This window comes from Diabrotica virgifera, chromosome 6, assembly GCF_917563875.1.
Source record: "Diabrotica virgifera virgifera chromosome 6, PGI_DIABVI_V3a".
In the NCBI taxonomy this organism is placed as follows: Eukaryota; Metazoa; Arthropoda; class Insecta; order Coleoptera; family Chrysomelidae; genus Diabrotica; species Diabrotica virgifera.
In genome coordinates, this window is record NC_065448.1 from 193476502 (window position 1) to 193490104 (window position 13603).

General features: G+C 33.3%; 1 protein-coding gene across 2 annotated transcripts in view; it reads left to right on the forward strand.

The window, feature by feature from the left end:
* LOC114332397 (arylsulfatase J) overlaps positions 1 to 13603 on the forward strand; it is a 99088-nt gene that overhangs the window by 27633 nt on the left and 57852 nt on the right. Inside the window, exon 1 of one of the 2 annotated variants that reach the window (XM_050653598.1) lies at positions 11527 to 11545. The exons of the other annotated variant lie outside the window; for it this stretch is intronic. The gene's annotated coding sequence lies outside the window, so the exon portion shown is untranslated. Of the gene's footprint in view, positions 1 to 11526; positions 11546 to 13603 lie in introns of those variants that run through there. 2 annotated transcript variants of the gene reach the window in all.

Here is a 13603-nt window from a genome sequence, read left to right on the forward strand (position 1 = left end):
AGTAAGAACAGCTGAAGACAGAAAAGAGTCAGCAATTGTCGTAGCCCACCTCCATTGAGCAGGAACGCAAAGAACTTTTCGACATAGTGAAAGTTAGAAAAAAGTCATACCTAGGCCACATACCTAGAAATAATATGTACTAATATGCTCAACTAATAGTGTTACTCTTCGCCGATGTTACCGGTTTTTATTGAAGGTATGCGAAGGTAAATAACTAGTTTTATTTTCTACCAAACAAAAAAATAATAATAAGAAATCAAAAAAATCGGAGAATTCACAAACTATTTATTCTTATTAACCAAAACTAAAAAAATTCATATTAATCTTAATTGAAAATATAAAAAAAAACCAAAAGGAAGAGGTAAAAAGCTCAACTAAAGTTTATATTTGCCTCTAAGAATATTCTTTTCAGCGTACACCCATATTATAGTTCTTAAAACTATGTAATATTATATTTAGGTACTATTTACAAGAAAAAAAATACAAAACCGAGATATTTGTCAGACTGCTGTATGGTGTGGTGGCTTAGACAGGCAAAACAACGTTCTTTTAAGAGAAGTATTGGTTTGATCCTACCTTATGTTTTTTTCGTCGATGTTATACACGTGAATGATGTCGTACTGCATTTATATACTTGGATACTTCACAGATATACAGGTTATATAAATATCGACCCTGGACAAGGGTGTTTCAAAAAAACTCACAACATCAAAATGAATTGGAGAGAAAGAAGAATTGTTGGCCTGAAATGAATAGATACATCAGCATGCAAGCAGAGCAAAAGGTATAAATTAAAATTACTAAAGGTTTCCCTTTAGACAACGAATCAGGTGTTAAAAAAACAAAGCTTACCCTAAAGATAGCGTATGGCCAAAAAGAAAGGTCTTGGGACCTAAATATCCAGATATTTTAAATCCTTGCTGAGCAAGACAATCGTCAACTTCATCAAATTGAATATTTCTTAATTAGTTATCTGGATTACTTCTGATCAAATATCCTCAAGGAGTTTCATAGGACCATACTAACTTGTCCTCATGAAGTGTAAATCAAAAGTGAGCAAGATATGACACTAGACAGGTAAAGACAAAGAGATGACCCTTACTAGACAGGTAGCAATGTATACCTAAAGCCTACTTCATGCCTAATTTTCTATATGATTTCGGACTTAAAAATGGCTTGATAGCCGCTAATGTTCAAGACAATATAGAAGCCTGATTTTTATAATTGTTTAGGCCAGTACTTGTGACAATAAAGCAAAAATTATGACAATCTTATTTATAAGAATCGTTTCTAGTTGCTTAGCGACTTTTAACCCGTAACAACCCCACCCTTACTTGCAAAAAGTTTCAAAGAAACTTTTAAGTCCTAGCGGTACAAAACAAAATAAAAATAAAACAAAAATAAAAAAAAAAACAAAACCAAAAAAAATAAAACAAAAACTTGTAAAGATAACAAAATCTTACAATAAAATTTTCAACACATTGTAACTCTATACTTCCACATCAGGAGGTTTAGACTTAATGTCCTTAACCTCACTGTCCTGAGTAACCGGTTTCAAATCTTTTGCATTCCAGGTTCCTGCATGAGAGCCATTTTCATCAACAAGTTCATAACTCCATGGGGAGACCACTTTCTTAATACTAAATGGTCCTACAAACTTTTGGGCCAATTTTGCGCTGAAATATCTTGTAGCATCAGACTGAACGAAATTTCTTCTCCAAACCATGTCCCCTACTTTATATGTTTCTGTCTTTCTTCGCAGGTTATATGGAACTTTACTTTTTTCATACGCTGACTTAAGTTTCTTCCGAACATCAGAAAACAGTTTATCCAGAGATTCCTTCCTTGTTCCGATATTATACTGACCTTGTTCAGACTCATGTCTATTTCTATTGCCATTCAGATTGATTTCCCTACCAAAATTAATAAGGTTCGGTGAGACTCCGGTGACTTCATGAACCGAACATCGCAAGGCACATGTAATCTTTGCCAAAAGAAGATCCCAGTGTCTTTGATTTTGAGAGACATAGGCCGTCAACATAGTTTTTATTACTCTATGAACTCTTTCCACGGGATTAGCTTGTGGATGGTATAGTGCTGTAAACTTTAATTCAATACCATAGTTTGAGACAAGTTGTTGGAATGTATGGCCACGAAATTGTGCTCCATTATCCAACAAAATTCTCTCTGGTACACCATAGACTAGAAACACCTCATTTTCTAGCAACTTAACTATGTTGGCTGATGTCGCTGCTCTAATTGGGAAAGCTAAAATAAATTTGGAAAAGCAATCTAACACGGTGAAAATATACGAAAATCCTGAAGTGGTCCTAGGTAAAGGTCCAACTAAGTCTATACTGATGAGAGTCCATGGATGAGTGGCAGTCGGCTGCTGAGATAACAATTGACCTCTAGGACGTTGCTGTTCTGGTTTTATCCGTTGACATGTTGTACAGTTCTTTATATAGCGTCCTATATCTGATCGCATCTTTGGCCAATAATATTTTTGACTAAGTCTTCCAAATGTTTTTGAAACGCCAAGGTGTCCATACGTTGGAGGATCATGATGATCTCTTATAAGGTTTAGTCTTTGTTCCCTTGGAACAACCGTTACCCACTCTGATAAAGCTAGTTCAGGGTATCGCGGTTTTATATTCTTCAAAAGTTTTCCTCCCTCTATCCTCCAAAGTGGATAGTTTCTAGGAAATTTGTTGACCTTGGAAATCATACCCAAGTACCATCGGTCTAGACTGACCTGTGTAGAAGTAGAACAGTCTACATCCAAAGCATTTATGCAAGGAACTGCACGAGATAGTGCGTCAGGCACTAGATGATCTTTTCCTTTCCGGTGTATGACTTCAAAGTCATATGCCTGCAAACGCAGAGCCCAACGAGCAATTCTGCCTATGGGGTCTTTAATGGAAAACAACCACTTTAAACTAAAATGGTCTGTAATAACTACAAATTTAGTAGCTTCTAAGTATGGTCTTAGTTTCTCTACAGCAAATAGAACGGCGAGACATTCTTTCTCTGTAGTAGAATACTTCCTTTCGGTTTTTGTCAGTGATCGACTCAAGTAAGCTATAACGTGTTCTTCATCTCCATGTTTTTGAGAAAGAACAGCCCCCAATCCATAGTCACTTGCATCTGTCTCTACTATAAATGGCAAAGAAAAATCAGGACACGCCAAAATGGGTGCCGAAACTAAATATTCTTTAACCTTATTCAGGGCGTCCTCGCATGTCTTATTCCAAACGAATTGTACATTTTTTCGAGTAAGTTGAGTAAGCGGTGAGACAACAGTACTAAATGATGGAATAAATCTCCTATACCATGATGCCATACCTACAATCCGACGAACATCCTGAACAGTTCTCGGTGTCGGTATTCCCAGTATTGCTTCTACCTTTTCTGGATCGACAAGTAATCCAGATTTATTTACTACGTAGCCTAAATACTTCAATTCTGAACGACATATTAAACACTTCTCCCTATTAAGAGTAACACCAGCGTCGGTTAAACGCTGAAATACTGTCTCTAAAACTTTTAAATGCTGCTCAAACGTTGATGTACAAATAATTATATCATCAAGATATACAAAAACATAACTGTCTAATTCGGGACCTAAAATATTGTCAATTGCACGCTGCCATGTAGCAGGAGCTGAATGTAGCCCAAAAGGCATACGACGAAACTGAAATAAACCTCTATTAGGCACTGTGAAAGCAGTTAAAGGTCTAGATTCCATAGCTACATTTATTTGCCAATATGCTGATTTGACATCCAAGGTAGTTAAATATCGTGCATCTCGAAGTTTATCTAGAATAGATGACACATAAGGAATTGGATATGCATCCGGAACGCTTACCGCATTTAACTTTCTATAGTTAACACAAAATCTCCATTTGTCATTCTTTTGTACCATGACTATGGGCGACGACCACGGTGAGGTTGAAGGTTCTACTATGCCTTTTTCTAACATTTGGTCCAGTTCGGTATTAACTACCTTTTGTAGAGCTGGTGACAATGGGTAGTACCTCTGTTTAATGGGTGGTGAATTGGTATGTATCACATGCTCCACGCCCTTTATACATCCTGTCTCTTGAGATGTCATTCCTAAAAACGCTTTATCTACAATCTTTTGTAATTGATCACATTGTTCTTTATTTAATGAATCAAAGTCCTGGATTCCAGAAATTAATACACTATTTAACTCTTCTTCACGGTTAAAAAACCATTCTCCCTTAAAAAGGTCTGGGACTATCCCCATAGCTGACCAAAAGTCAATACCTAAAATAAGCGAAGAAACAAGGGATGGGATAACTAGAATATTCAAAACACGAACCCGATCTCTTAACCGTACTGGTACAGTAATAGATCCTATACTTTCACATGAATCACCTGAAGCAACTATACATGATTTCTTGTTATCTTCATTTAATGGGCAAATGTCTTTAAACACATCCCAACCAGATTTTCCAAGAATGGTTCGTGATGCTCCACTATCCAATAATCCAAGTATATCCTTTCCAAGAATTGAGACACTCAAGTATGGTCGTTGATCACCTTCAGCATGGGCTAAAATGTATTCAAGGACCGCTGTATTATCAGTTGTCGGAGTTGATTTACATTCCACTCCACTCGTCCGACTTACCGAGGGAGAGAAGCTGCGTTTTTTTGAACATCTGGGACAGTTTTTCGTTGTCATATTGTTGCATCCACATTTATAACAGAAGAACTTCTTAGGCTGGTTACAATTTTTAAACTTGTGTCCCTCAGATCCACAATTAAAGCATGTACCCTTATTCAAATGTTCAGATTTATCGCTATTTGCAACTTCTTCTGTAAACACAGGTGTTGTAACCGGACTCGTAAAAATAGGAGTTGACGGCTTTCTATAAGCTAATTCAGGTTCTACCAAAAGTCTGGTGCTTGAAGGAGGAGGGCAAAATTGTCGAATCCTTGTTTCCATTGCTTCCATAGCCTTGGCTAATGAACAAAGATCACTGATGTTGCTAATTTTTGTTAAAGCCAAGCCCTGCTGAATATAAGGAAGCATATTCCTACGAATGATATTCAGTCTTTCTTCTTCGTTAGGGGGGATCAATAGTTTCTTGAATAGATTTTCCATGACTGAAATATAGTTTATAACTCGTTCCTGTGAGCCCTGTGTTCTTCTTCGGATTTCCTCCCATAAGGAATTCTCATAGTCATGGGGCTGGAAAGCAGACCTAAGTTCCTGGACCAGATTATCCCACGATGTAAAATTTCCCATTCTGTACCAGAGTAAGGCGTCTTTGGTAAAAAGTTCTGGAGCCGAACGAAGTAGTCTCTCTTTAGATACTCCTCTTGAAACTCTGAGTTCCTCCACTCTTTCTAGAAAACTAGTAACGCTCGAGATTCCATCATATTGTAATCTCCATCGACTTATATCAACGTTCTGAACATCATGCTTTAAGAAATCTAGCGAATCCATTATTTTACTGTTGAAGTTAGATGAAGGTGTTTCCAGATTAAAATGTCGAGCTAAAGTATTATCAATCTCCCTTGTAGGTACTGTTGCACTACTTCCATTATTAAAATTGTGCCTTGATAATCTTGTATCAGTTTGTGGTTCCGTATGCCTATTGTGATTTTCAGAAGAATTCATTTCTCTACTTGAATTAAGTGATCTATTTATAGCACTGGACATATACTCTTGATTCCCATCTGATATTCTGCTTGAAACCCTCAGAGAACTAGAACATCTTTGAGAATGTACTTGTGGTTGTATCGTGCTATCATGTTGATTTTCTTCAAAAACCTGCCTTAAGAATGAAACTCTATTGCCTGCAGTTGGTGAACTGTTAGTAGCTCCAAACAGCGCAGCTTCAATAGGATGCTCTTCAGCTAATGATTCTGAGTTTACGAAACCACATTCATGAGACCCGGAATGAACAATTTCAGGCAATAATGGAACTGAAGTATCCAAAAGTGAGATGTGCTCTACTTGATTATCTTTCCCAAAGCTCTCATAAATCCTGTTGACTTCTAATAGTAACCGTTTGTGCCAATCTAATAGTTGATTCCTTTGAGCTTCCTGTTTTTCGTTGCATTGAAATCTGTTAAGTCTAAGTTTAACATGTGTTAGACGGGAACTAATTCTTTTAAATTCATTAGTTCTGTTCTGTTCATTAAAATGTTCTATACCTTCTTCCAGATCGCTAAGTTTCCCTGAGCACAACGAAAACTCAAAAGATGGATCTATATTAACCACCTTAGGAGAATCTCTTTGTCCCTCTCTTTCTGCTTTAAGAGCTTCTCTCAACGTAGCCCTTTTCGTGTGTACATTTGCATCAATTGGTAAACTTCTTATTGATAACTCATAACTGAGTTCATCACCCAAAAGTCTATTAACCTCCATATTAAGTAAACCGAAAAAGAATAAAATAAAACCCTATCTCCGTTAGAGATAAAAAAATATGATAAAATAAGAGATGAAGTATAAAGTAAAGACAAAAAAAAATCTCAACAATATATTATAGTATCCTATTCTTAAATATTTTTGCGTGAAATGGCAACACGCAACCCTTACCCAATGTTACAAAAAACAAAAAAAATAACTTCAACTACTACTTTAAGTTATGCGAGCTTACAAAAAACAAAAAGAAAATAACTTCAACTACTACTTTAAGTTATGCGAGCTAGTAGTAAGTCAATACACAACTATTTTAAATCCGAACACTAAAACCGATAAAATACTATGCAATATATATTTTATGAGGTGCAATAATTTTGAGCCACCCTGTATATTGGAAATAAAGGAATAAAATTAACTATTTATTTGCAAGAAATCAAGAAAGTGTCCACAAAGCACAAAAATCAAAAATATTGTGCCTAATACAGCAGTGTATATTAAAATATCTGTGTAATATGTAATAATAATTAATATTAAGCCACTATGCCATATCAAAAATCAAAAATTTTATGCCTAATAATATTTATGTACAGCAGTGTGTATCAAAATATCTGTGAAATATGTACCTAACAATAATTACTATTATGCCACTATGCCATATCAAAAATCAGAAATTTTATGCCTAATAATAGTTATGTACAGCAGTGTATATCTTTATATCTGTTAAATAATAATATGTAATAATACTCAATGCTTTATAAAATAAATAATAACAAAAAAATTTTACGTTGGAGCGCCAAATGTTACTCTTCGCCGATGTTACCGGTTTTTATTGAAGGTATGCGAAGGTAAATAACTAGTTTTATTTTCTACCAAACAAAAAAATAATAATAAGAAATCAAAAAAATCGGAGAATTCACAAACTATTTATTCTTATTAACCAAAACTAAAAAAATTCATATTAATCTTAATTGAAAATATAAAAAAAAACCAAAAGGAAGAGGTAAAAAGCTCAACTAAAGTTTATATTTGCCTCTAAGAATATTCTTTTCAGCGTACACCCATATTATAATTCTTAAAACTATGTAATATTATATTTAGGTACTATTTACAAGAAAAAAAATACAAAACCGAGATATTTGTCAGACTGCTGTATGGTGTGGTGGCTTAGACAGGCAAAACAACGTTCTTTTAAGAGAAGTATTGGTTTGATCCTACCTTATGTTTTTTTCGTCGATGTTATACACGTGAATGATGTCGTACTGCATTTATATACTTGGATACTTCACAGATATACAGGTTATATAAATATCGACCCTGGACAAGGGTGTTTCAAAAAAACTCACAACATCAAAATGAATTGGAGAGAAAGAAAAATTGTTGGCCTGAAATGAATAGATACATCAGCATGCAAGCAGAGCAAAAGGTATAAATTAAAATTACTAAAGGTTTCCCTTTAGACAACGAATCAGGTGTTAAAAAAACAAAGCTTACCCTAAAGATAGCGTATGGCCAAAAAGAAAGGTCTTGGGGACCTAAATATCCAGATATTTTAAATCCTTGCTGAGCAAGACAATCGTCAACTTCATCAAATTGAATATTTCTTAATTAGTTATCTGGATTACTTCTGATTAAATATCCTCAAGGAGTTTCATAGGACAATACTAACTTGTCCTCATGAAGTGTAAATCAAAAGTGAGCAAGATATGACACTAGACAGGTAAAGACAAAGAGATGACCCTTACTAGACAGGTAGCAATGTATACCTAAAGCCTACTTCATGCCTGATTTTCTATATGATTTCGGACTTAAAAATGGCTTGATAGCCGCTAATGTTCAAGACAATATAGAAGCCTGATTTTTATAATTGTTTAGGCCAGTACTTGTGACAATAAAGCAAAAATTATGACAATCTTATTTATAAGAATCGTTTCTAGTTGCTTAGCGACTTTTAACCCGTAACAATAGTGAAAGGAAAGACAACGAAGAGAGGGACTAGGGAGGAAAAGACTATCCGTCATAGCTGGAAACATCCAACAAGGGACAGAGTTAAATTTTGAATAGTTAGTAAGAACAGCTGAAGACAGAAAAGAGTTACCAATTGTCGTAGCCAACCTCCATTGAGCAGGAACGCAAGGAACTTTTCGACACAGTGAAAGTTAGAAAAAAAGTCATACCTAGGCCACATACCTAGAAATAATATGTACCAATATGCTCAACTAATAGTGAAAGGAAAGATCAATGGAGAGAGGGGTCTAGGGAGGAAAAGACTATCCGTCATAGCTGGAAACATTCAACAATGGACAGAGTTAAATTTTGAACAGCTAGTAAGAACAGCTGAAGACAGAAAAGAGTTAGCAATTGTCGTGGCCAACCTCCATTGAGCAGGAACGCAAGGAACTTTTCGACAGGGTGAAAGTTAGAAAAAAGTCATACCTAGGCCAAATACCTAGAAATAATATGTACCAATATGCTTAACTAATAGTGAAAGGAAAGATCAACGGAGAAAGGGGTCTAGGGAGGAAAAGACTATCCGTCGTAGCTGGAAACATTCAACAATGAACAGAGTTAAATTTTGAACAGCTAGTAAGAACAGCTGAAGACAGAAAAGAGTTAGCAGTTGTCGTAGCCAACCTCCATTGAGCAGGGACACGTAAAGGAGAAGAGAAGTTAAGGGAAGATAATATGTCAGCAAATTGGATAATATTATTGGATTAATGAGGAGAAAGGAATTAGATACTCAACTTGTTTAATAACAGTGCTTGGGCTCACCTTTTCTACACTACATCAGTTCCATGTGAATGCTGTAGATGTGTAGATAATACGAGTATAACATACATTGTTTATATCACACGTCAAATTTTTTATTTCTTTTATATTGATTGTCTTTATTTTACACATTTGTATCCAGTATAATATAATATATCGTTAGTTGGCATAAATAAGTACCTTTTTATATTTTTATCTAATATAGTATTTCTTCATAATAAGATAAAGAACTTAACCGGTTAAGTACTTGTTAATTTAATACAAATAAAAAAATGACCTAATATGAAAAATTCTCGATTTCTACTAAGAGGTTGAAGTTTATTTATCAACAAACGATAAAAATAAAAGTAGTATAATAATTGTTTATGGTATAATAAAATCGAATCATGTGTTTTTTATCTGGGACATATAATTTTAACTCTTGCTTGCTTGACTATACAAAATGTATGTTTAACTCATCATAGAGTAATTAATAGCCATGTGGTAAATCAAACATACAGTTTTTTAAATAGGACACCCTGTATATTTTCTATATATAGGGAGCTTAAAAATTATGAAATAAATTCAGTTTTTCGAGAATAGCCCACTTTGGGGAAAAATACCGAGACAGGTCGATTTTTATGTTTAAATTACAATTTTTTGACATACAGTTGAGTCCGGGAATCTTTACCCGTGCGTAATCATTTACAGTTTAAAGCATACGAAATAAGTCAATGATAAGTCGGAAATTGAAGTTTACTAAACGCAACAGCAAGTCACTTGCTGTCACTTGCTGTTGCGTTTAGTAAATTTCAAGTTCCGACTTATCATCGACTTATTTCGTATGCTTTAAATGATGACGCACGGGTAAAGATTCCCGGACTCAACTGTACATGCCCTAATAGTGACGTCATCTATTTGGGTGTGATGACGTAATCGATGATTTTTTTTAAATGCGAATATGGGTCGTGTTATAACTCATTCGAAACGTTATTCAATTCTCTATTCTCAGTAATATAAACATTAATTTCATTATTTATACAAGGTGGCCAAAAAATAATTTTTGAATTAAATTAATTTACGAAAAAATAATGCATTTAATTTATTTAGCTCAAAATACATTTTACTGCAGTCAGAAAATATAACAAAAAAATGCTTTTTAATAAATAAACAATTGCTTTTCGCTTAAATTAAGTGTCAAACAGCCACCCACCTGCCTCTTGACAGTTTGAACATTTAACTTAAGCAAAAAGCAATGTTTACTTACCACATTTTTTTTTCTATTTTCTGACAGCAGTAAAATGTATTTTGAGTTAAATAAATTACATACATTCTTCTTTTTGAGGTAAGTAATTTAATTCAAAAATTATTTTTTAGCCAAACTGTATTAATAATGATATTAATGTTTATATTACTGAACAAAGAATTGAATAACATTTCAAATGAACTACAAGACTGCCATAAAATATGTCAAAAAATCGTAATTTAAAAATAAAAAGCGATCTGCCTCGGAATTTTTCTCCAAAGTGGTCAATTCTCGAAAAAAATAATTTATTCCATAATTTTGAACCTCTCTGATATGTATGTGTGTGTATTTATACATAGGATGTATAAATTAGCTTTGTTTCATTAATAACTAAAGTAGTCACGAAATAAAACCGTCAACTATTGATTATTTATTTTATTTCTCTTCAAGATTAGCATGACGAGATAACATCTCCTTATTAACTGTAATCTCCACAAGAAATCTTCAGCTGATGTAAACATTAAAACATAGAACAAAGGAACCTTTACCGCTTAGTATATATTTATATACCTAACCTTCACACACTGATTTATTAGTATGTATATATTTTTGTAAAAAAATTTAATATATCCTAATGATGTAGCCTAGTTATGCTTCCCATTAATCGTTAGGTTTAGGTACTACGTATGTATTTATAAAAAAAATTATATTATTGAAATGTACATTTTATTTATTTATCATTTAGTTATTTCTTTATTTTAGTACCCTTTCAATATTTTTAACGCTTTTTTTACCGAATACCTTATACTATTACTTCAGGTTTGTTACACGGCTTGACTTTATTTATTTTTAAATAAAAAGACCTACTTCATATTATTTTATTTACAAACACAAAACAACTAATACTAAAAAACAAATACCTAAACTGTATTTTTTATAATCTCAAATTACAATTTATTTATTAGACAAACCGCGAGAATATACAACACTGCCTGCCTATACTAATTAAAAAGCGTCTTATATATACACCTAAGCAAATAGATCCATAAAATTCATCAACAGTAAACAACCAACTTTTTTAGGTAAAAAGAATTTAATAGTACAATCGGCAAATGTCTAGAATGAGGAAAATGTTTAAATCATAAATCAAACAGGTAATAAAAAGTTGTTTACGTAGAATTACAAAAATAGGCCGGAATCTTCGGCGGTCAATCGGGGTCTAGGAGCGTCACACTATATTGATAGGCAGTAGCCGATGAATATGACTTTCAAATATTCCACTTCCGCCATGTCAATATGTAGATATCATTAATTTTTTCAAATCAAAATGTTTTATTGAAGCAAAGTAAAATTAATATCTGAAAATCATGTTGATTTTGGGCCAATATTATGGGAATTTCGGCGTAACATACTATTATCTGGAGTTCCTGTTCTTTCATTTTGTATCATAGGGAATATAGTGAATGTTAACGGATTCAACAAATTTACTTACGTAATGCCTGTATCATACCCAGTTAGCTTCTACCTATTACAAGTAAAATTCACAGTGTTAGGATGATAATAATTTAAAATAAAAACTGGATTTTAAAGGAACTTCTAAACGAGATTTTGATGTTGGCCTACATAATAACTAATAGGACTAAAAGAAATAACAGTTAGAAAGTATTTAAAAAAAATGGTAAAAAGTTGATGAGATGATAAGGTTGGATTGCTACACCAAAATAATTGTTTAGTAGATAAAATCAGATTTAATTTTTCTTACCAGAATTTTATGCGTGGTATTATTATTTAAAACGGTATAAAAGAATATTTAAAAGTTTGGCAACCATTGCTCAGTGGCGTAGCTAGCCCGACAGGGGCCGGTATCAAAGTTTGTCGCGGGGCCCTTTTCAACGACTGATAAGGAATAGTGCTAAAAAAAATGTTTAACAATAACAGCAAAAACGCTTGTATAGAATAGAATAGAAATATATGTACTTAATTATTACTGAAAATTTTACAATTTTATGGACAAAGTTTACACAGAGTAGAAAAAAAAACAATCTATTGCAAAATTTAAATAAATTGCAAATTGCATAATACAACCTTAGGAACTAATTAGTTCTCCGTATCACACCCAAATATAGATAAAAATACTTTAGTTACTTGTACAGGGTTATTCACTATATTTTGACCCCCCTGTAAACTCCTTTATTTACAGAATTGGAAAAAAATGTAAAATACATAAGTTATTCGATTTTTAAAATATGATTTTTTGACATATATAACATACTAGTGACGTCATCTATCTGGGCGTGATGACGTAATGGACTATTTTTTATGAGAATAGGGGTCGTGTGCTAGCGTGTGCAGTAATATAAACATTATGATAATTATTTATACAGGGTGTCCAATTTTTTTTTATTAAATTAATTGACACAAAAAGAAGAATATATGTAATTTATTTAATTCGAAATACATTCTACTGCTGTCAGAAAACAGAAATAAAAGTTTATTGAACAAATAAACATTGATTCTTGCTTAAATTCAATGTTCAAACTGCCAAGAGGCAGATGGATGGCAAATTGAACATTGAATTTAAGTGAAAAGTAATGTTTATTTGTTCAATAAACATTTATTTCCGTTTTCTGACAGCAGTAGAATGTATTTTGAATTAAATAAATTACATACATTCTTCTTTTTGTGTAAATTAATTTAATTAAAAAAAAATTTTGGACACCCTGTATAATTATTCATGTTAATATTTATATTATTAAATAGGGAATGGAATAACCTTTCAAATGAGCTAGCATTTGACCCCTATTCCCATTTAAAAAAATAGTCGATTATGTCATCACTCCCAAATGGATGACGTCACTAGTACGATATATATGTCAAAAAATCTTCTTCTTCTTTAAGTACCGTGCCCAAATTTTTAGGCGTGGGTAGCTTCCATAACAATTTGCCGATATCGTTCTCGATCTTGTGCGGCATGTAACAATTGATCTGCTGATAAGCCAGTCCATTGACGAAGGTTTCGGAGCCATGAATATTTCTTTCGACCAATTCCTCTTTTTCCGTCGATCTTTCCATTGAGTATTAACTGCAGCATCCTGTATCTGCTACCTCTCATTATATACCCCAGATATTCAAGTTTTCTCTTTTTTATCATCTTCATTAAGTCACCTTCGCCTTGACCTACTCTGTTTAAGACTTCTCTGTTTGAAATGCGT